This window comes from Lissotriton vulgaris, chromosome 3_1, assembly GCF_964263255.1.
Source record: "Lissotriton vulgaris chromosome 3_1, aLisVul1.2, whole genome shotgun sequence".
Taxonomy (NCBI): domain Eukaryota; kingdom Metazoa; phylum Chordata; class Amphibia; order Caudata; family Salamandridae; genus Lissotriton; species Lissotriton vulgaris.
The window spans coordinates 498,462,355-498,487,308 of record NC_141689.1 but is presented as its reverse complement, the minus strand read 5'-3'; the positions used below and the strand labels follow the sequence as shown (position 1 = coordinate 498,487,308).

The following is a 24,954-nucleotide window of genomic DNA, read 5'->3' as shown; positions in this document are numbered from 1 at the left end:
AAGAATGAAACATTAAGTGGAAGGGGAAAGTGCAGGACACAAATACAATTTTACTAGTCAATTTTGCAAAACTCACATCAGGCTGAGCGCCAACTGCAGAGTTGCTTGCGACCTGTGCGGCTGTGCACCACGAGTCCAGAGTCCATGGGCCTGAGATGAGCACAGGCCTGGTTTGCAGAAATACATTCCGTCGACTTTGCAGTGAGCTGTGGTTGCCTGCCCGATGAGGCCGGCTGATGCCTGCAATGGTTGATGCGGTGATCCGAGCATCCCTGGGCCAAAGATGTGCTGCTCCCTGCAGCTTTTCAAAGAGCGAAATGGCAGCTTATTACGTGGTGACGTCACGCGGCGTCCTCTCTGTCGACGGTGAATGAAGCATTAAACGTGCCTGTGACCTTTACCACGACCTCCGGCCTAATTGACACCAAGGAGACAAACGTAGTTATTACAGGGCAGGTGTCCTCTGGGGCCTGTCATTCCATCCACCTGATACACCCACCGAGGACTCCTTCAGATATTTGTGGCATTTGACTGGAGTCCAGACCTTGGAAGATCGCAGGAGTAGAACACACACCATATTATATAATATACATTTTTTTTCCCTCAGGATCAGCAGACAAGAAGTGAAGGTTAAATTTACCCACTCTCCTGGAGACTGCGAAGGCGTGTTAAATCTTGCCAGAAATTTTGTTGTATAGTTGTATTGTACATTGGACCACGTGAAGTAGACTTTGAAAGGTGTCAAGTAAAATATTTCTGCTAGTGACACGTGTGTGTTGAATGTGTGTCCCAAAACACATACCCCTTGAACCAGGGTGGCTCAATGAGTTAATATTTGTGGCGATCCTCGCGGAAAAGCAGCTCAGCCTTCCATCTTTACGAAGTCGGTAAACTGCTTACAATTGCATTAGGTATTAGTAAGACCTAATATTTAGAACTCTTAGAGACCGCTGAAGTATGTGGTATGAAGCGATATATTAAACTGAAGTCAAAATCACTATTTTTATTTCCAGTAGTATTCATGAATAGATGTCGCAGTGTCGCCTCCAGCTCAAAGCCAGAAAGAATATAATCTTCGAATGTGTGTGGAAGAGAGAATAGAATCTTTTTATGTCGAGTCAAAGGAATGTCACATGCCAATCAGTCCATTCACTCCTCTCCAGAGGTGTAAGGTAAAATACCCAGCAAAAAAAGGTAAAACATCTGGGTATTATTCAGGAATGTAGAAGGAAGCCAGGCCACGTGTCGGCGGTATTTAAGAACCGAGTCTTTTCAGTGCGCTATATTAGTCAGTTGACGCCGCTGCTTGTGCGAGATACGGCCATCGTTTCACCGCAGACCCAGACTTCATTTCTCTACTGCAAAGTCTCCCACTCGGACGACAGGAGACTCCTGGCCCAGGATGCAGCGATCATGCTTTACAAACCGGGACCACGTGTACCAGGAACACTGCCCCGCACCGACTCCCGTGGACATCAAGCATCAACTTGAAAATGGAACTGTTTGGAGAAAAAGTGTTTTCCTAACATTCTGGCAAGGTCCTTCCGACAGAGTTTTCCCCATCCAAGGGGCCGCAAGGTGACACTCATTACAAGGATTTGCTTCAGTCTCTCCCTTTTCAGTTCTCAGCAGCCTCCGACGTTTGATCCATATGGTCTACTGTGCTATAAGACTGGCCCATGCACACACCCTCACAGACTGCTGGGGGCAGAACGAGGGGCTTGGGCAGACCCTTCCAGAGCAGCCAAAAGCAGCAAACAAATCAAGGTTTACATTGAACATACTTCAACCTATCCCGATGCAATATGGCACCCGTTACTAACCGGAAGCTGTGCAGCCCAGCCCACTCCAGCAGACAGATCTATCCAAGGAGCCAGGGTTCACAGCAGAAAGGGTCGAGGGTTCACACACCAGAGGGCCACTAGAGATAGGGGCGGGTAAGCCCACTGCCAGACACGAACTTCTGCTGTTAATCCGGCGGCCTGATAACCAACGTGGTCTGCTTTTCAATGCGCAAGACAAACAGCACCGCTTCCAGAGATTTACTCAACAAACTGCCCGACAAACAACGTATACTGCTACTGTGTGCGCAGCTGCCTGTTAAGCTGCGTGCCTATCTATACGTGGCTGCCGGGTACACAGGGTGTGCGTGCAAGGGGTGCCCGGCTCCCCTGAGCGGTAGTGCGGCCACACAGATTTGGTTTAGGGCTTCAGCAGGGTTTGACAAACTTGCGGCCATACAGGACGTTTCCCACAGATTCAATAACGACCGCGGCGTTGTCAAAATACCCCCGTGTACAAGAGTAAATAAACTCCCACCAAAATACCGTCAACATTTCAAGGTAGGGAAAGGAAAGGGCCCGTCTCAGCCTGTAGAGAGGCGTGGGAAAGAAAGAGAGTGCAAGTGTGATTGTGAGTGAATGAGCGAGAGAGAAAGGGAGTGAGTGTGTGTGTCCAGAAAATACTTAAAGCACATATTTTTTTCATTATTTCTATATGATTAGTCACCCACGCGGTTACATCACAGCATCTGGGTATCCTCCTGCCAGAATCCATCCTCTCAATCTCATGTTTTTAACCGGTTTCGCCAGTCCGCCCATACAACGATCTGAAGACTGGAACCAGCACGATTTGACAACCACATCCAGTGTGATACCGTTGGACACAACGCCTCTCTACCTGAAGTGCCAGGCCAAGTGCACCTAGAAAGAAGTCTGCTGGGTTGCGATTGGCCATTGACCAACAACTTGGCGAATGCCCAATCCCTACACTTGGAGCACCACCAGTTCGTGAATGGTGACCACCTTGAATGGATATCCTTACAGCTGTGTGGAAATGAAATTCCAACCTCCCCCAAGGTAAGCCAATCTTCTACCTTTTAGTGGGCTATTCGGTTTGAACGGCTCCGTTTTGTTGGACTCTCGGTCCGTCTGACATCAGCAAGAGCAACTAATTGACCTGGTGCCCGTCACAGTCCACATAGGCACACCATCACCGCCAATTCAGAAGAATAGCCTAAGTTAAGCTCCTGTGACATTGTCTTCAAGCACTGTGTCTCTCTGGTCCGAAATGTTTCCTCCTGGTGCAGCAACACGTGTTGGTAGTGGAAGGCCCTTTGCAAAGGTTGACTGGTCATCCTTCTGTAGCTTATTGCTATATTTGGGTGTTAAACTGGTACTAATGAGGTGCAACTAATGCCCAGACAGTGTTAACAACTTTAAACATACCAAAATATTGAAGTAAAACGTTCACAAAATGTGGCGCATAATGCTGCATATTTTGACTTTTTTTGCCACATAATTTATTAAACCCTGCCACATAATTTGGCCCTCCCCTGCCACATAATTCCAGTGGCCTTGGATATAGCCAAATACTTCTAGTGGTGTCTTTATGTAATTTACACTTCTCACAAATGGAGGACGAGGCCATAGTCTCTCAAGGATTGCTCACAGCCTGCTGAGATGCTCTTGGTTGAATGATGCGTATATCTGGAGGACATCGCTGACAGGCCACAGGTTGTAGATCATCTACAGACCTGCTCTACAGGGCAGACTATCAGATACCAAAAAATGGGTGGAAATGTTTGACCAATTGTTTACAGTTACGGGGAAGCCAGCGATAATAGGTAGACACAGGCTTGATATAGATGGGCTGAAAACCTACTAGAGTAAACATTTACAATATACCACACTCATGATTCAGGGAAATAATCCAAGAAATAGATTTAACAATTACAGGCCTGAGATTTCCAAGTTTTAAAGAGATGTCAGGCAGGAGAGAATTATCAAAGAAATTGAAAGGCCCGTAAAATGAGCATAATTCCCAATGCCAACCTATTTATAGTTGTATAACAACTCAGTGGAGCTAAAGTTAATAACCAATACCAAAAAACGCTACAATCTTGCAGACAATATCCATTTGATCTAATTCTAATGCCAAATATTTCAATCCAAACCAAATACGTATCCAGGCCACACACTATATTTACATATACTATTCACACAAACTGCCGAAAGACTTGACCAATAACCAACCGCAAAAAGCAAGACACAAATATCAAGCTTTACTAAAGGGGATAACATCACCCAAGAAAACAGCAAAGTCAACACAGGGTAAAACTGAAACCTACCCAACCGCAGGCATCAGAGCTGCGAGGACTAATTTGTGAGGTTTAACAAGGAGGACCGGATGAGTCACTGGCAAAAATCCCCACAATCCTCATCCCTGAAATGTTGAAAACTGTAAGCATATTAAATCTAGGTTAAAATCAAGCCAGCATATACACATTAACTTGACAAACACTAATTAGTGAGGGGAAAAGGATGACTTATCGTAGGCCTAATAGAAATATGGTTCAGAGGCAACTAGGTCAATCAATCAATCAGGGGTTTGTAAAGTGCGCTACTCACCCGTGAGGGTCTCAAGGCGCGGGGGAGGGTGGGGGGAGGGGGAGAAGAGCAGCTCCGGGTCAGTTGAAGAGCCAGGTCTTGAGGTCCTTCCTGAACGTGTCCAGGGAAGGGGAGCATCTGATGTTCACAGGGAGCTTGATCCAGGTCTTGGCTGTGATGTAGGAGAAAGCTCTCCCGCCTGCTCTGTTTCTGCGGATGACCTCTGCCAGGGCGAGGTCGGCGGAGCGGAGGTTCCTCTCGGGTACGTGGAAGGAGACTCTTGTTGAGGTAGTTGGGTCCAATGTTGTTGAGGGATTTGTATGCTTGGGTGAGGAGTTTGAAGGTGACCCTCTTCTAGACGAGGAGCCAGTGGAGATCTCGTAGGTGTTGGGTCATGTGTTTGTGATGCAGTGTCCCGAGTACGAGTCTCACTGAGGCGTTCTGGATGGTTTGAAGCCTGTTTAGGAGAGTTCTGTTTATTCAGGCGTATAGGGCGTTGCCGTAGTCCAGCCTGCTGGTTATGGGTGCGTGGGTGACGGTCCTTCTGCAGTTGAAAGTCTTGCAGAGTGGGGGAAGTGAACACGTTGATCTGGCGGTTCATGGAGATGGATGAGCCGAGGATGATGCAGAGGTTTTGAGCATAGTCTGTAGGGGTGGGTGGGTTCCAGAGGGCAGAGGGCCACCAGGTGTTGTCCCAGGCGGAGGTGCAGTGTCCGAGGAGGAGGACCTCGGTCTTCTTTGCGTTGAGATTCAGACAGCTGTCTTTCATCAAGGCTACGACGTTTTTCATTCCTTCTTGGAAGCAGAGTCTGGTGTCTTGGGGTTTCTTTGTGAGTGAGAGGATGAGTTGGGAGTCTTCGGCGTAGGATACTTTGCTGAGTCCATGCTGTCGGACGATGGCGGCGATGGGGGCCATGTAGATGTTGAGGAGCGTGGAGCGGAGCGATGATCCCTGAGGTACTCTGCAGTTGATATTGGTGGGTTCGGAGAGAAAGGGAGGGAGTCTGATCCTCTGGGTTCTGTCGGAGAGAAAGGATTGGATTCAGTTGAGGGCGGCTCCTTGTATCCCTGCGTCATGAAGTCTGGCTGCGAGCGTGTGATACGAGACAGTGTCGAAGGCTGCAGAGAGGTCTAGAAGAAAGAGGGCTGCAGTGTGTCCCTGGTCGAGTATCATGCTGATGTAGTCAGTGGCGGAGCAGAGGGCGGTCTCAGTATGGTGGTTGCTGCGGAATCCGGACTGGGAGGTGTCTAGGATGGAGTTCTCTACGATGAAGGTGGTCAGCTGGGTGCTTGCGAGCCTCTCTGTGACGTTTGCTGCGAAGGGGAGGAGAGAGATGGGCGAGTAGTTTTTCAGGTCTGTAGGGTCGGCTGTAGGTTTCTTGAGGAGAGGTTTCACCTCTACCCACTTCGTCGTCTGGGAAGATGCCAGATCTGAAGGAGGCATTGATGGTCCGTCTTAGTTTGGGTGTGATGGTGGCGGCCCTGTGGCATATGTGCGGTGAGCAGGGGTCCGTTGGGGCTCCTGAATGGGTTTTCATCATGGTAGAGGTGATGAGTTCGCCAGTGGCAGGATTCCAGGTCATGAAGGTTGGCTTATTTGGAGGCGGTGTCGAGGGGTTGGTGTCTGGCGCCTGTTCACTGAAGTTGTCTTAGAGGGTCTTGATGTTACGATGGAAGTAGGAGCTGAGCTTGTCACAGAGTTCTTTGGAAGGTGTGATGTCTGTGGCTTCGCTGGGGGGTTTGGCGAGCTGCTGTATGACGTTGAACAGTTCCTTGGCGTTGGTCTGGACTTTGTCTCTTATGAAGGTCCATTTGGTGTCTTATGCGCTGGTGGTATTCCTTCAAGGCGTTCCTGTGGATCTTCCGTGCTTCAGTGGTTTTCTGGTTTCGCCAGGTTCTCTAGGCGTCTGCAGGAGCGCCTGGCATCTTGTAGTTCTGTGGTGAACCAGGCTGCCTTTAAAGGATGTTGTTTGGCGAGGTGGCAGAGTGGTGCAAGCTTGTCGGCGCAGCAGGAGATCCACCAGTGAAATACCTTGGTTACAGAGATGGTGTAGGTCGTGGCGCTAGCGATCATTGTGGACGAACTGCTCCCACATGCGTATAAATGGATCCATAAAAAACTGGGAAAAGGGGAGAGGGCAGGTAGTAGTATTCACCAATGAACTGTCCTGTTGTGAAATCCATCATTTGACAGTAGTGTTGTATGGTGCACTCTGATACATCACTTGTTGTCATGGTTATTTACAACCCTGGCCATAGGTTCATCATGTGGTGCTAATACTCATGAAGCTGTCTGCATTAGAAGGCAAAGTGCCTCATGGCATTCTACCAAGAAGCCTGAAAGAAGGGATGCGGAATCACAGGCACAGCCTTGAACTGGATATTTAATTTCTCTATAAATGGAGTTAACTAATCAGGATCACAACTCTTGAGTCCTAAAGTCTTATTCGTTGTGGACCAAGGTTCCTTCAACAACAACAGCCAAGGTCTTTCTGGGTGGAGCGACCCAGATCTCTAGTCATGGTCCCCTTGAACCATTGCACCACGGTCTACCTACAAACCACTGGACTGACTCGAATAGGTGCCAAATCAGGCTCTTAATAATGTGAAATTGGACCACATAAAAATTCAAGATTGAAAGCACTTTATTGGCTCACAGTGAGAGTGAGAATCAATTTACAAGCATTGTCAAACTCAGCAGGCCTCACCCATGTACAGTAGTGTGGCTCCTGTGCATCATGGTTATAAAGAAAACATATATTTTTTTTAAAGACGTTATAAGGCGGCCAGCATGGACTGCGCTATAGCACTTATTTTTCCACTGAGCTTCAGCCACGCCGATGTACAACAGCCGCATGAGACAAGTTATTTTCAGTTAATAGAAATGGCAGGCGTGCGGTATAAAGCGCTTTATTAAAACAAGCTATTGTATTAAAATAAGTTATTACTTATCAATACTAGTGAGCTTACCTCCAAAGTTGATGCTAACCAGGCCACATTAACCCAACACTCGGCAGCAATTGTCCATCCAATGCTGAATCAAGGGGTGGTACCAAGACCAAGTCAGGCCGAGTGGTTACAGACCCATCTTACCTTCTAGACCACTTAACTCGGTGTCTTCACTGCAGAGGTTTACATTTACATTCTGGGTGTTGTTCGAATAACATTATTTATCTGAAATTTTTTCCAAATTAATTGTTTTGGCGTATTTTCAATATTGGTTTATTTTCATACTTTTTTTTTATCATTCTTGATTTACCAGTTTGACCACTCCTTATTTCATGCATTAAGTGAGGGAATGTGTGGTGATGCTTGGTTAAGTTGTATGTGAGCAAAATATGTAACACTATAATCGCCAGTTGTGTGGCATAATGGCCACAGCTGCCGCCTTTGGAACCCGGGGAACCATGTTCGAGTTTTGGCCTCGCTCTTGCGATTCTGGGCAAATCACTTATTCTCCCTGTTGCATCAAAAATGATGAATGTGTGTCCTTGTGTAATGTAACTGGTGCTCATGTGCAGGCTCCGATGCCACTGTATACAATTCCACTGTAGAATGTTAACCTTTTGAAAATGAGGCAGTTCCTGTATGTAGACGGTGGAGGCAGAGTCTTGCTTAAATATGGACTTTCTCGCTTTACAAAAAGCCTTACATTTTCACATCGCTTTTCCGATTTGTGAGTTGGGCCCTTTCACTCGACTCCTGTGTCCCAGCATGCATCGCGGTCTTTGGGGTACCCGGTAAAGTACGTCACGGTTCCCATTCCAAGGGTTCTTAGCCTGCTGGCAGTTTGAAAGCCCTCGGACTGGCTCCCGGGTGCAAGGACGCTGGCTGCACGTGCTCTGCATGGGCACGTGGACATCCCTTCCTGCCTGGTCCCGCCCTGCTCGACGCTGGCCTCCGACGCGATCAACCACTCACATCCAGCGTTATTGTCAATAAGACGTTTTTCAATGCAATGTTTCCCATGTGTTTAACTCTATTCAAAGGAAGGTACGGAGAGTCCGGCGAGATCAAAGTGTAGCATGCAGCTTCTAAAACGGAGGTTTGTTCCGTTCATCCTAATCAGGCGGTTTCCAAAATTACCTCAAATTACAGCACACACTTCCTGTTTAACTATTCACAAAGCAAGCCATTAGCGCGAGCTTCAAAGCTTAGGTGCTTTTTTTCTGTAAACCCCCTTCTCCTTCCCAAGCCTGGATTGTATTGGAGGCTATTTTTATTTGTAACTAAGTGCTGTCCACGCAGAGGGGTGGGAACCGTCTCTGGAAAGCGGTAGGAGATGATACCACAGACCAGGCGTATTAGAACACTGGCCTATGCGGATACCAAGGCGGTCAGAAGCATTTCATGGTCTGTTGTGGCGATTATGAAAAAGCATCTCAAATCACCAAGAAAGCGTGAAATACCACTGCTAGAAATATGTTGAGAATATGGGCCTCATTACTGCCATCCCTTCCGAGACTGGACCGCCCGACTATCTGCCGGCGGCCCCGCCATTGGAATCACGATACGACCGCCTTGTGTGTATCCTTTGTATTACAGCGTGTGCTGCGGGCTGCAGCACACGGCGCAGTACAAAAAATACACATTCATCATATCCCTGCATTATGTGGCAGGCACCATGCAGTGTCTGCCTCATGGTGCAGGGATATGTAGGAGGGGAACCATAGGTGCCTCCCTGGGCACATACTGGAGGCCCAGAGTGGAAGGGAGTCACTTTCCGCCAACCTTCTCATGGCGAGCTAACCACCATGAAACGGCCGATGGAAACAGAAATTGCTCCGGCACCGCCGTAGGCATTACAGGCACCACCACCACTGTAGGCATTACAGACCGTCCGGCAGTCCGATGGGCTCCTCGAACATGTCGGATTAGTGTTGGGACAGTCTTTCCGGCCCCCCGACCATCCGCCAGCCATCATATTGTAGCGGCCAGAGCAACACACACAGAGCGACACACACACACACACATACACAGAGCCACACAGAGCCAGACACACAGCCAGACACACACACACACACACACAGAGCCAGACACACACGCATTGTATTTAATGCAGTAATTCTTGAGGGTCTGAGAAAGCCTTTTGCACTCCATTTTCCCTTCTTTTAAAACAAACAGATAATTTGGGTCATGAGTCGAAACTCCGTTCATATGGGCGTACAGGTGCATTTCATTAGTGCTTCAAAACTGTCTACACCTAGCCTCAAGTGTCCACTAATGATGCTGGTAAAATGGAAATTCTCGTGATACGAAATTAAATACTAACTAAAGAATGCTTGAGATAATGTGTCTTTTAATCCCTCACCGCTGCTTACCTGACAAACTATTAGGAAATGTAGTAATTTGCATGGATGCAAGTCCACGGACAGCGTTCCACTTATATGTATTATTTCCTCTTCTTCTCACAGTGATGGAAGCAGTATCTTACGTGATTTCTTAGTTCCACGCTTTGTAGACCTTTCAGTTCCTCACCTCTTGAACAAACCAGAGCGAATCTATTTTTCTGAGGTGGCTGGAATTTCCAAGTGGTTGTAAATGAAAATACCATTCCAAGAAACGTTGCCCTTATGCCTTCCTCCCTGTTAAATGTTTCCTTAGAAGAGAAAGCATATCAGATGTATATTGACATTGGTCATTCTTGTAAATAACTGGAGATAAAGTCAATGATGTGCATTTATACTTGCCACTCTTGTATATATTTGTTTGAGATATAAAAAGATGCACTCTGAATTTGTATGTGTTCCTTAACTGACGTTGAACTGGCCCGCGTGGAAAGGTCCAGAATCAATATTAGAATAAGATGGCGGTGTGAAATACTGTCTTCTTACCTGATGAGTTTCAATGCCTGAGTATCACCATGACATTTGCTAGAATGTAGTTATTATTGAAAAGAAAAAAAAAAAGAGAGTGATCACTAATGTTCAAATTGAACCTGAAAACTGTTTTTCAAGAGAAAGTCCGATACGATGGCGAACATGTGTTCGGGCCACAGGTAGAGGAAATGTTGGGGGGAAAAAAGGCACTGATACCACCATGGCTAAGGGTGCACTACAAAACTTTCACCATAGGGGTTCCTTTCATAGAGGACACTATAGAGGGGCCACAGTGAGTTAATTGCTTGTTACTTATCTTATTATTAAGTGCAGAGGCAAAAGGTCACACATGAGTGTTTAATGGATACAGTTATAGCTCACACTGCTGCTGTCTCGCGATAAAAGCTTGAATAAACTGCATTTTACTTACACTTAGCATAATACAATGCAAGAGGCACATTAGCAATTTACATAACAAAATAAGTTAAGTGGTAGCTTTTTTCATTCTCTGTATATTTACTTTAATATGCCACTCAATACTGGTACGGACTCTGTATCCAAGTTCTCTAGAAGTTGGTATAGCAAAAGCACTGGTAAGAAGACAAAGGGTGTAAGTCACAAAAATACTGAGAGCTAAGCACTGTAGATTTCCATTTTTGATTTGCATATATTCGCTTATGTTTACAAATCCTAAAAATATGCATGAAGCTCCACATATGTTGTGGATTTCAAGGTGCGCAAGTGGTGGCCGGAACTGGTAAATGCAGTGCGGCTGGTTCGCGCATGCTCCGTCCAGGTATTTAAACGGACATGCCTGTCTGCCCATTCAACCAGAATGAAAGAAATAGAAAAAACATCTATTTCTTTCATTTTGGTATAATCGGGGCACCCGCGCTTTACTTTTAAAATGTTACAAGTAAAGCGCGGGTGCCGCGATTATACCAAAATTAAAGAAATAGATGTTTTTTCTATTTCTTTCATTTTAGTATAATCGCAGCACCCACGCTTTACTTGTAACATTTACATTTTTTTTAAGTAAAGCGCGGGTGCCACATTTATACTAAAATGAAAGAAATTTCTCTTTTAGAGCCGTCCCACTTGGACGGGCTCGGCATGACTTCCTGCTGGAGTAAAAAGTTTATTATCTTCTTTATGGGGCGATCTGTTTCGCCCCCATAAAGAAGATAACAAACCTTTTACCATACACGAAGTCAATGAAGCCAGTCCGAATGGGACGGCTCTTTAAGAGAAAAAGAGTACGTCACTAGGACCTCTTTTCCAATGGCTGGCCACCGTTTAGCATGAACGGTGACGCCAGCCAATGGAAAAGAGGGGCGGGGCTTAACCTTACTAGTGAAACATACTCTAACTCATTAAATCTTGCCAGCGAGACTGCGTATGTGCGCAGCCTATGCTAACCGACACCTAAAAACATGATACTGCATTCACATCATGCCGACTTTCTCAGTACCCGTTATACATTTCTCTAGGTTCTCAAAAACTCTTGATCATGCTGTTGAATTCCACCACAGAGCAGACATGCCCGCAGGTAGGCTTCCTCTCCTTCCCAGCCATGGTTGTCCTGGACGCTGCCAGTAGCATATATCCTGTTTTTTGGGTGACGCAAGGGACTCTAAAAGTGGCTGTCCCCTGGGCTTTCAACGTGGCACCTGGCCCACTGTTTTTATCCGCAGTGTGAGAGTTGAAACAGAATGATTTTTAAGGTTTTGGCCAGACCCGAAGACTATGCCTGCCCATAATAGAGGTCCTGTGATATCAGGGCCACATTAGTTTAGGGTTTTGAGAGGTATTCAAAGTGTATACGCAATTTATGGCAGTAAAGGGCCTCTCCTATTATACTTAATGGCAATATATTTGAAATAAAATCCAGATTGACTTGCCCATCAGTCAGATTTAATCAGTATTAGTGCAGTGTGCTGGTATCTCTGGCAATCATGGACCCGTGATTTCGCAAATGCATCTACTGAAGTGACAGAAAAAGGATCTTGGGCCGATTAAGATGAGACGCTCAAGTCAAGCTCCCATCCTGTTACTGGACACACTGCAGTGCCAGTGCATAAAGACCCACCGTAAATCTACTCCTCGAAATTTTCTTCAATGCCTGGAGTAGATTTCTGACCCTTATGGTATTGGCTGTCCATAACAGATTACAGATATAATACAATCAATTAAACTAACATAACATGGAAAATTAAGTTTACAGTGTTCACATATACAGACACGAAAACATAAAAGCTATACGTAGTCAAATGTCCACACTGTAAATTTTAGATTTTCCACGTTCTGTTTAATTGATTGTTTTATATGTAATCTGTGTGTTATGGACAGCCAGAGTAATACATGTTAATGATGAATTACTCTTTAGTGTTGAGCAGAGATGTCCATATACTTCACGGAAACCATGAGCAAGTATCCAAAGTACACTGTCCAAGACCCTGCACTCAACCCATGGGCAGTAAGGGTCACTGTCAAGAGTCAGGGTGTGAGCCCCGTACCCCTTAAAGAAAAGGGTAACCCTCACAGCCCACACCCTAGAAAATATAACCATATTAAACTTCAATTATCCAAGCGATTGCAATGTTCAGAACAAGAGGGATAAATACTGCTCCAACCCAGACACAAGGATGGCCACGACTACCTTAAAACGAAATTGCAGTGAGCAATGCTCATATATTGCAGTCTTCACAAAAAGAAAGGGAGGTTCAGTCCAGGGTATGCAATAAAACTAAATTGCAGTGAGCAATGACCACATATAGCAGTCTTCGCAAAAGTCCAGGAAGAGTAGCTTATAGATCACACTGCTCTTCGCCCACTGAGAATCAGAAAATGACAGACTTCTAGCCCACTTCATGATTATCCTTAAGCACCAGGTGGGGCCGGAACTGGACTATCAGTCAGTATGGCCCTATATCTTTGATCCTGGGCAGAGCAGGAGTCTGCCACCAGGCTGCAGCCTACGCTGCCCCTTAATCACTGCCTTGCTCCAATGATACCCCTCTTACTGCAACAAGGCTTTACCACGCATCTATACACTGTATTACCAGTAAGACCAGAGTCCGCCATGGCAGGAGATACTGAAAGAAGAATTTTGGACATTTTATAATAAATGTGTCATGCGTTTTTATATTGTAATGGTTTTAATTAACCACTCAAGATAACGATGACAGACTCAAGCTGGAAGGAGAATCCATAGATTTGCAGTGTCACTTAAGTAGATCTTCGAACAATAAGGCTACCTATTTTGTTAGGATGCACACCTGTCCTAGTCAATGGCACTGGAAAAAAAACACTGCAGTCCAGGTCCCGGCAGAGGCCAAAAAAAAGCTCAGCTGCTGCAAATGGCCATAATGTTTTGTCACCCCCATGGCAACATTTTACTGCCGACATCTACAAATGCACCGGTGTAGCTTATTTCACGAGATGCTGGTACTCTGTGGCAGAATGCTTAATTTTCTTTTGCTAGGCAGTGTCCTATAATTTAAAACGTACATACATGGGATTAGAAAAAATGGACTACGAATTTCAGTACAGAGACAACTAGCATTTTTTTTAATCTTTAGATTTAAATAAACTACCTGGAAGGAGTTCATAGAACTCGGCCACCTGTAGTACACACCGCACAACACCACTGGATGATCATCTATTATTGAAGCCACCAGAAGTGCTGAAATGCAAGGCTTCTGTGAGCTATAAGACCGAGAGCTATAGAAAACCCTCCACTTAAGGGCTCCTTTCAAAATCAAGGGAAGGAATGGACAAGCTGAGGTGCAGAACACACAAAGTTCATAACCATAACATACTGTTGAACCGTGTCCAACAGGCCGGCCTCAGGGGGCCCGCTCTTAGATGGATAGCCTCCTTCATCACCAATCGGACGCAGTCAGTGAGACTCGGAACATTTTCAGCCCCGAGACTATCTTCCCTCTGTGGGGTGCCTCAGGGTTCATCACTGTCGCCACTTTTGTTCAATCTATACCTCTGACCCCCGATACATTCCCTAAAAAACTGCAAGATTACCATTTTCAACTACGCTGATGACCTGCAGTTGATAATTCCTTTGAATTCCCCAGACTCAGAGGATGAGTTCCAGGCAGTTGATAATTTCTTTGAATTCCCCAGACTCAGCAGATGAGTTCCAGGCAACAATGCCCACATACGGAGGTGGATTGACCTGAACCATCTTAAACTCAATCCGGGAACGACAGAACTAGTATTGCCCGGGAAGAGTGAGTTCAGTTGGGGCCCACATTTCTGGCCGACCGATATGGGCTCCCCGCCCTCGGCTTCCCCTTCGGCCAAAAGCTTAGGGGTCATCCTCAGCGCCGGCATGTCACTTAAAGGACAGGTGGGAGCTGTTTCCTCTAGCTTTTTCCAACTTCGGAAGATCAGGAAAATTGCACACCTGTTGACCCACTAGGGGCTCATACAGGTAGTGATAGCCCTGGTACTCTCTCGCTTGGACTTCTCGAATGCCCTATATCTTGGCCTACCATGTGGGACTGCAAAACGACTCCAGATGGTCCAAAATCAGGCGGCAAGACTTATTTGGAAACAACCGAAATGGCAGTCAGCTAGACCTGGTATGGCAAAACTACACTGGTTACCAATGGCCCAAAGGATCGCTTTTACGACGGGCTGCACTGCTTTTAAAGCACTGCACGGTAACGGACCTAAATTTGTAAGAAACATGATTAACAACTATAAACCCCAGCGTAACTTACGTTCTGCCCATCTTGGCCTGGTCACCATCCCCTCGTTCAATCGAAAAAGGCAAGGAGGAAGCTGCTTCTCCTATCTGGCAGCCACTTTCTGGAACTCCCTCCCCTGCTTACTCAGGAATTGCAACAATCTTTTGGTCTTTAGGAAGTCCATGAAGACGTGGTTGTTCGAGCAAGCCTACGCTTAGGGATTGGTTACGTCTCTACAACAGCGCCATGAAACCTACGGGTGTACACGCGCTCTATAAATGGTTATTAACATAACATAACAAAAGTCCCCACGGTGCTAGGTGACACTTTAAAGGTATATGTAAAACAACTCAAAAGATCCCCAGAGGCCCATTCCTATGTTCTTTATTACAGAGTGACACGGATGGGTTTTGAAGAGTACCACATCATTACCAGTGTGAGAATTGGGAGTGTTTCTTTCAAGGGTGCAGCAGGTACAGTGGAAATAGGGCCAGAGGGACCCACTGAACCCCGATTGTTGGTATATAATATTACTGAACCAGAGGTCAGGCAGTTTCATTTTCTTGTACTTGTGCCCTTACTTCCCTTGCAATGCCACTGGTGAAAATGCATTTAGCATAAGGTAGGTAGGTGGCTTCTGAAATGTTACAGAAGGAATGCATGGCTTTTAGCCCTTCCTGGACTGACTTAAGAATGTGGGTAACATGTCCTATAATACAACTGCAATATGGGAGAGACAGACAATCTTATTGGATGTTACATAAATGTCTGCTTTAGGACAGACGTCAATACTCCACTTATAAACAATGATCTTTTTTAGGTCTTGCCAGGAGTTTAGCTGTGGGTTGTAAAACACCTATTGTCTTCAATATATACATCGCTTCGGTGCAGCGCCTTCTTCAGGACTGAATGGCTTTGTCTTTTTCGGTTCAATGCTCCTGATTTCCATCTTATACTTTCTTGTTCCGATCCTGCAGCATTCTTTATTCACAGCGCTTTAGACTGAATGATCCTTCAGCTGATGACATAAGGGAACTACATTTTTAGTTTATTTTTTTAGCTCTACATGGGAGTGCCCTAACTGCTTTTCTACCCCCCCCCCCCCATTCTCCATTAGTCCCCTGCTGCCATACCCTTTCCTACCTGCTTATTTTAAAAAATGTCTTTCAACCTTTTTTGGCATTGCAATGCCCGACTACCACTAGGTCACTGTTTTGTCCTGACCATCCTCTTCCTGCCTTTCATTTTTCTTTGCGAGGGTCCGCTAGCTGTATGCTGCTGTTAGGTGGCTCACTCATTTTCGTTGCACCCCCATCCCACCGCCCCATGTTTTTTGATTTTTTTTTTTTTTTAGGGCCCACACCTGCATTCTCATTCCGGTGCACTTTACTTATTTTCTCCTACACTTGTTTCCTGCAATTTAGTTTACTGTTTGAAAAAGGGCCTCTACCATCTTCGAACTGTAAATTAAATTATAAGGAAAAAGGCAAAACGGCCTCTAGTGCATTACCATGCATGTGGCACATTGGCGGTTGTCTTGGAATTATTTTTTCGAAATGTTTAAAGCAGGTTTCAAAATTGCCGCCCATGCATGAGCATGCATCAGGATGGACCGGTGGTCACCTTAGCATGGGTTTTTCTAACAAAAAAAAAAAAAGATTCATAAATGATCAATATTGCATTTACATACGTTGTGACCACGGGGATATTTTTTCTTGCTGGTGCTTTGAAAACAAGCTTTCAGCAAAGCCAATAGCTTAGCTTTTGGATTTATAATGCAGAAACTATAGGCATTACCAATTCTGGTTTATCTTGAGATGATGGAAAAGGAAAGCCAGCACCCTACCTCTTACAGACGTGTGTGTTTGTAAGTTCAAGTCCAAATGACAGAGTCGCCATGCAGAAATGGAAGAACAGAGTAGAATATATATAATGCTTTATGACTCACTCTTCAACCAAACAAATATTTCCATATTTTTACATTGCTTTAGATTCAGTTTTTCCTTCTTAAAGTGTCCTCCTTTGTTTTCCCCATAAACACAGATTCTTGGTTTACAATGCAGTGATCCCTCACTTTCATTTTCTCGTATTACTGGATACTTACTTTTTTCTCATACAGCAAGCAAAATCTATCCTTTTCATAAATTCCAAGGTACCTTATTCTGGTCCAGTCATCTAGACTGGTGGTCTGCTGATCTTGGCCAAACTGTTTGCACCACATCACCACTATGATCGACTTTTGCCCAATAAGGTCCTCTTTACGATCCTACCTATCCACAGATTTACAAGCTCCTGGCTCGCTCTCCAGGCTAGCTCCCGGTTCATTGTTGACACCAGTTCTGTTGCCTCTGTTTAGGCCTTTAAATGGATACACTGTGTCACTCTCTGTGACTGAACTTTCAAAGACCTACTAGTTGTCTTGACCCCCCCTCAAAATCAGACTGGTCCCACCCACCCCATCTCTCCCCAGTCAAATCCCACTTTTGTTTGTTTTCCCTTGTTGCGCATAAAGCTTTGAAGTCTAGGCCTTTGACTAGTCTGCATCTTCATACTTTTTTTCACTTTGTACTTAAGAAACATACTTCCTATTTCTTTTTCTTCCATTTCTCAGCATCATGATGACTTTTCTTACACTGCTATTTCATATCCTATTTATATCATGTTATTAGGTGCAAGGAGAATGAGCTATATATACCATAAAACGAGGGAGTTTTCGAATACGTCCCTCTGCAACATGGATGATTACTATCATATTTACACATTTGTTGCTCCCCAAACTGTCTCAGGAGGCCAGAATGCTGTTTGAGCTCAAAGGTCCAAGAGGAGGAGCCCACTGCTGGAGGAGGAGGTGGTACAGGTCAAGGAAGCATTTCTTGTATACCTCTATTTGGAAAGGCCAGGCACGGGCAGCAGCTAGAGTGCCATTACTGGTATGGAGACCCCGACTGCCGACATAGAAGAAGGGCTGCCAATACACCAAATGGCAAATAATCGCTGTACTGTCTGAACAATTTGTATGAACCTATATGGAAATAAAAGAAGGACTAGACCTGCTTCCTTTCTTCCCCATGCTCGGTAAATAATGGGCAATAAAGCCCAGGATGGGATCAAGCAAGAGGGGACAAACAGTCCTGGTTCCAAAGTGCTGGTGGAGTCATTTTAAAGCAGCACAGAACCAGAAATTGCGGGACTCGGAGACTAAAGCTAAAGTGGGAAGCTGGGCTTCCTGAAAAAGTCAGGAGCTCTTTGTATGTATTAGTTTTCCTTTGACTAAAAGCATTGCACCGCTGTACCACATCTAGACGAGCTAGCAAATACAATAGAATCTGCAGCTAAGGCCAAGTCCGCCAGCATTGCAAGGCTTGGTTTTAAACCTACTGTGTTAATGGAACTTTTGTATTGAAGGGTACGGAGATATCCTGGGACCACATTTCAATACGATAAGCCAGCTATGCCAAAAGAAGCACCTTAGACTCTTTGCTTCACAGATGCAGGGACCCAAGAGCAAAGACAGAAAATGAGAAACATTGAAATAAGAAAATTAGAATGGGTTTTTTCAGTTCAAATAATAAAACACTGCCTCTAAAAACAGGTGGATTTTTGGCTTTCAAAAGACTCCTTTTTATGTGGCGTTGTAAGATTTAGCCACTGCTTGTGAAACTGGTGCTACAGTAAACAGCTCTCAAAACAAACATAATTACTGAAGTACTTGACCAAATGAAGTATACAAGTCTCTCTCAAAACGTGATTTCCACTCCTCCTTGTATTTTAGTCACTTGATGTCTATAATCACAGTTTCTATTTTAGTCTGGTTTGACAATGCATTTGTCATCAAAACCTATTGTACCAGTGGCGGCTGGTAATTATGACAGGGAGCAGGGCGGGCAGAGCAAACATATACACTCACACCCATGCATTCACAAGGCCACTCATACACTCCTAACAAATTCATACATTTATACATGCATGCATGCACACACCAAATATTCAAAAACAGAAAACTTACTAGTCCTGCAGCTCCAGGAGATGAACGCCTTGAAGGACCACAGAGGGTTGGGACTGCTGCCTTTCCGCATTGGCAGGCCCATGGTCAGCCAATGAAGGAGGGAAGCAGTCCCACAGTTGTCAGAGTAGGATGGGTTCCGTAAGAGTTGCAGACCCCACCCCACCCTGTGACAAGGTGTCACTGATTAAAAATTAGCCATGGGCACTTCTAGGCTTAAAATGGAGGTCAGCTCAGGCGGCCAGGAGCCAGCGCATTTAGCTCACGCCTAGCTCCTTGCTGTCTGACTAGAGGAGTGTCTGCCAGGCTGACCTTTGCTCAGTTTGACAAACTCTTCCTCTTTGCAAAAAGATGAGGGGACGTGGCCCCTTCGCCCACATGGATGGGCTGAGTTGATTGTTACCAAATTTTGAAAATATACCAAACGTGGGCTTTGGATCCACCCATAGAAGCACCACTCTTGCCAAGTGTTAATTGGCTATTTGGTGCATCATTCCGCCTTTTCAGGAAGAACTTTCAGTGGAATGCATTAGGGACAATTTCACACCTAAAACATACATTTGTTTGAACACATAGGGCTCATGGATTTTGCACAATTTCAATAAATTATGGTTTAAACCCTTGCATGCGTGGCGAATTGTCACGCTGCGCGGGTCATTTACATAGTGGGCGGGATTCAGATGGCCCCCGGCCGTCGTGAGCACACGCCCACCGTGACTCATGACGGCAGGGGGCAGTCATGTGCTTGCAAGAGGTTAAGAACTGCAAAAACATGGCACTACACGGCCATTAAGCACTGGGTCTCCTAGCCCCAGATCTGACTCCTGGTGGGCAGATGCCTAACGAAATTCGAGAATGGTTATCACCAGACACAACGTTAAGAGTCTCCTCTCCGACATCTACACCTTCCTTAATAGGTCTATGGGCTTCACCAAGTTCCCAGGCCAGAAGAGATGGGAGTTGGAGCTGGAACGCCTATTCATGCCAAAGGAATGGAATGACCATCTTCTAAAAGCATTTTTTGTGTGAAACAAACAAGGACCCCCTGATGTGGATTAATTTCCTGAGTCAGGGCAAAACATTTTATGTGAATATAATACTCAGGCAAATCTATAATAAACACTAGCACATAAATGCTGGCATTTGCCAAACAAAACAATAAGAAGCAATCAAAACAGGTTTTTGTACATTTGATACATTTTAATTAATTCATAAAAAATTATTCATTTGTAAAAATCGAGTACATTCATATGTATGCATGATAAAAATGTTTCAACATTGTGACATATGTATAAGTTCAACTGTTCATCAAATACATATAGGAAACCATCTTTTACTGAATTATGATATAATGAGATCCTTGACACAGACCTCCACAACTTGCCCATTTATATATTTTTGGGGCTACCAAATGCACTGGCCTGCCCCCTATACTCTAGCAAAGGGAAGGCTATCACAATGACACTATGAGCGGCTAAGCAGGTAAACACCTCTGAATGGAGCACCAATTCCACACCTGATCACGCTGATGGGCTGCATACCTTATGGCAGAGGTCTTCAAACTTTTGGTTGCCGAGACCCCCCTGTCAACATTTTCTAGCATAAGGACCCCCTCCTGACAAAAATTTCGAAACCTCTAGGTTATGAGGAAGGTGAGGACCAAATTATGCGACAGGCTTCACTAAATTGTGTGAGTAGAAAATGTAAATAATGTTCTGTGATGCTGCGTATTTTGGGGTAGCATTGCTTTTTTTTTAACACAGCAATACTGAGGATAGATTTCACCCCATCAGTACCAGTTTATAACCAAAATACAGCAATTAACATCAGAAAGATGTCTAGTCAACCTCTGTGAAGGGCCTCCCAATCCGCAGGAATACGCTCTGCCACATTAGAAGCTCACCTGGCCATGACCGGGTGCAGCAAGGGTGCATTCAAACCGTGGGGGTCTTGTGCAGAGTTAAGCAGTTTACCCATGCCCCTTTCCTCTCACCCTCTTCCTTCCATCCCTCTCTTCTCTCCTCTCCCAACCCCGGATCCCTCTCTCACATTACAGGCAGATGGTTATTAGCCCCAGGACACCTTTTGGTAACAGTAGCGCACTACAAAGGTAAATAATAGGCAGAAGCAGGGCATCCACTAGACCCGAACTTCGGGTGGGGGGGGGGGGGGGTGCGCTACTCATAGTTTACTCACACTCAGTTCTCTGATGTGCATGGTACATCTTCTTTGTACCAAGCTACAGATTGAGCAGTAAGGGTGGGACAGGTGAGTGGAATGTCACATGAGTGCAGGGTGAGAAGTGTGCTCGTGTGACTGCAGGGTGAGGTACTGAGTGAACAATGCAAGCAAATTTTTAGTGCAGAGTGATCACTGTGAGAGCAGGGTGAGCGGGGAAATGTTGTGAGTGCATGGTGATCAGTGTGAGTGCATTGTGATCACTGTGAGTGCATTATGATCACTGTGAGTGCAGGGTGAGCGGGTGTATAGTGTGAGTGCATGGTGATGAGTGTGCATGGTGATCAGTGTGAGTGCATGGTGATCAGTGTGAGTGCATTGTGATCAGTGTGAGTGCATTGTAATCAGTGTGAGTGCATTGTGATTGCTATGAGTGCATTGTGATCAGTGTGAGTGCATTGTGATTGCTATGAGTGCATTGTGATCAGTGTGAGTGCATTGTGATCAGTGTGAGTGCATTGTGATTGCTATGAGTGCATTGTGATCAGTGTGAGTGCATTGTGATCAGTGTAAGTGCATTGTGATCAGTGTGAGTGCATTGTGATTGCTATGAGTGCATTGTGATCAGTATGAGTGCATTGTGATCGCTGGGAGTGCATGGTGATCAGTGGGAGTGCATGGTGATCAGTGGGAGTGCATGGTGATCAGTGGGAGTGCATTGTGATCGCTGGGAGTGCAGGGTGAAAGTGAAGGCGAGAATGAGAAGTGAGTAGTTTGAAAGCAGGGTGCATTCCCAGAAACTTGAAGCGTAGGGTTCAACTAATGTTATAATGGCATTAATCAGGGTTCGAGGGTGGAGGAAATAAATAATGTGCTGATCCTGCAACAAACTTCCAGTCTAAGGATTAGGGTTACCAGCTCATTATCACCTAGCTGTAATTTTTGTACTTATCTGTGAATACTTAGAACAGCAAATATAAATAGAAAGCACTTTTAATTGTTAGCTAGGGATGCCTCAATGATCCATGACTAATAATTAAAGAAAATAAAGACAGAAAAGTCACATCACTAATCAATACATACTTTTTTATTTATAACTCAATTTAGTGTCAAGAGCAGGTCTCTGCAGGATCTTTAAACAACACATAGCAGGCATGTTTCTTTTGGCAACCCAACTTTATATTTCTTTACATTAAATGCATTCTCACACTACAAGTAAGTGTAAAAATACAAATGTAAGGAATAGGCAGAGCAGGGGCCCAGGGGTTACTGGAACCATAAAAACCTAAGCTTTAGTAATCAGTTAACAAAGGCATGTAAATATGCAAATGGTCTTTAAAGACCTGTGAAAAACTCGGGCCGGAGATAAGACTCCAGACACTGCCCAGCCGAGGCCCCAGGAGCGCGAGCTGCACTGCAGCAGCCCGGGCTGAGACACAGGATGGGGGAGGAGGGGGGCTGAAGCCTTGGATGCCAGGGCAGAAGTGACACTGTGAAGGCGCGACCCCCTTTGCATCGCTCCACGGCCCCCCTGGGGGTCGCGCCCCACAGTTTGAAGACCCTTGCCTTATGGGAAACTACTGCAAATGAAAAATCACAGCCTCACTGGAAGCCAAGTTGCCACAATTTTAAAAATGTGAGCCACATGCATCCGCTTATATGCGCAAGAGTGTTGTGAACTTCCCTGCCCAAACGACCTCGGAATTCTTCAGCTCACGCAGGAGATCATGAGAGAGAATCCCACAACAGGGAAAACCAAACTGGTGCCTCGTGGGCCTCACTTTCATGGCACTGAACCCCTTCAGAGAAGGATGTTGTACAGGTGGAGAGTACTGCTACTTGTATGAACCATGCCAATGTTCCCCACCCCCGACTAGCACTCCCTTTCAGTGTGCCCTACACCCTCATTTGCCCCTCCCCAATATTGTAGTGTACCTACCTCACTGGCTGTTGGATGTAGGTGAGCGTATGTGTTATTTGACAACAATTAATTAAAATTGATTTGAACCATAAAATACATTCAATCAGCAGTTTATTCATTTATGTATCAATCAGGCGGGCTTTAAAAACAAACAATAACATTTGTGGATGGTAAAAAAAACTGTATCTATGAACGTCTATATTTACAAGCACTGGTGCATTAAAACTACACCTATTGGCTTTGCCAATGTATAACAAGTTAACAAATCCACTGCGATTGTAAAGCACAAGTGCAGCCAGTGGATGTTCAAGGTGCCAGACACGAAGCTGGGTTCCAGTACCAGAGCATATAGATAGACACAATAAATGCAATTAAATATTACTAGCTCATTAGCGTACAATCACACGTGCATTAACGCCTTTGAAAGGGCGGCTCCAGCTGGCTAATAGCCTCTCCACAGGAGCCATGGCTTCCATCTGCTGCCCCAGCACGGGGCCCCTCGCGCCTGTGATACCCTATCTATCAGAACAAAGCCCCGCCCCTCGCCGCCCCCAGCCCGCACAGGCAGATGGACGCTTGTCACCCCGGGCGCGCCCGCGGCCCTCTGCGGTCACGCGCATTATCTTTTATCACCGCAGCTGCAGCAATCATGGGCGCGTGCCCCGTTTAATGCCTCTCACAAGAGACAGATTGTCGATGCTCCGGGCAGAGAGTGACGCGATGGCTGCTTCACTGTTTCCAACTTTCATCAGCTGGCAGACCACTACCGTACAGTTTGGGACCCTGAAGGCCGCCATACATGCAGTGCAGAGGAGAGGGCCTCTCACACGGCTGGGGCGGTGTCACTGCACCTGCTGGCCCTTTACTTGCTACACATATTGCTGTCTAGCAAAGATAGAAATATGCGAACACCATTTGCACAAAGCAATGACGGGTGAACACAAAGGTAAAGACCAAAAGAGACTGGAGAGCAGGCAATAAATAGTCTGTGGGTGAACAGCAAGGACGCAAGCAACGTCTTTACTTAGAAAACACAGAAGAGGAACAACCTTGAATCAGAACAGCTCAAAAACCGCCCTGCGCCTGTGAGCCCAAAACAATCAAAGGACCACGCCGACTGCCCACGTGTGTGATTACGTCACACAAATTTACAAGAAGTATTATAAATGCTAATTAACGTAGAACAGAGTGGCTGTACACCGCAGCATAGCACAGTGCCATATGCGAAGCAGATGGAGCGTCTTAAAGAGGGTTTTGCAATCACAGACGCGCTCGGCCCTGCTTGTAAACTACAAATGCCAGAGAAAGAAAGCTGGCACAAAAACGTAAGTAATAAGTAAACAAGTCCCATTACATCATGGTCGGAGGACAACCCTGTCCCCTCCACAAATACCGCCCTCATGCCTTGATCCACGGGAGTGACCGCTGCAACAAACATGTGGACGGGGACGTGTCATCAAGCAAACTCTCCCCGCTGCCCCGAAGAGCAGGTACCGTCTGCAGCGAGGGGGACACTAGACAGCAAAGTATAGGCACTGAGACGAGGTTCCACATTACCGTCACTCTCTGCACGAAGGGATCCGTCACACTCTGCACGAAGGGATCCACTTAAGATCCACCGGTGGATCTGCTGCCGGTAATCCACGATGCTGCACACGGCGGTATTTCCTGCGAAAGACAGTAAAGATGACCATTAGTGCTAAAAGAAAGAGGGATATTGGAAGACGGTTAATAAATGCTAAGCAGAGGGTACCTCTTTTGCAGAAACTTGCCAAACACTTCCACCTGTTTTCCAACAAAATACACAGATACCGCCAGCCACCCAACGCTCAGCCATGTTCAACCATAGAAAGATGAACCCCTGGAACAGGCTCAGTCATACACACTCCTGTAAAGACGGACCCCAGCAGTAGAATGAATGAACGAGGCGTGGAAG

The 24,954-nt window shown here is 45.6% G+C and overlaps 1 protein-coding gene across 1 annotated transcript in view; it reads right to left on the bottom strand.

The window, feature by feature from the left end:
* Positions 1 to 24,954, bottom strand: part of LHFPL2 (LHFPL tetraspan subfamily member 2) — a 406,613-nt gene that overhangs the window by 292,743 nt on the left and 88,916 nt on the right. The window contains exon 2 of the mRNA XM_086960742.1: positions 24,576 to 24,686. The gene's annotated coding sequence lies outside the window, so the exon portion shown is untranslated. The remainder of the gene's footprint in view (positions 1 to 24,575; positions 24,687 to 24,954) is intronic.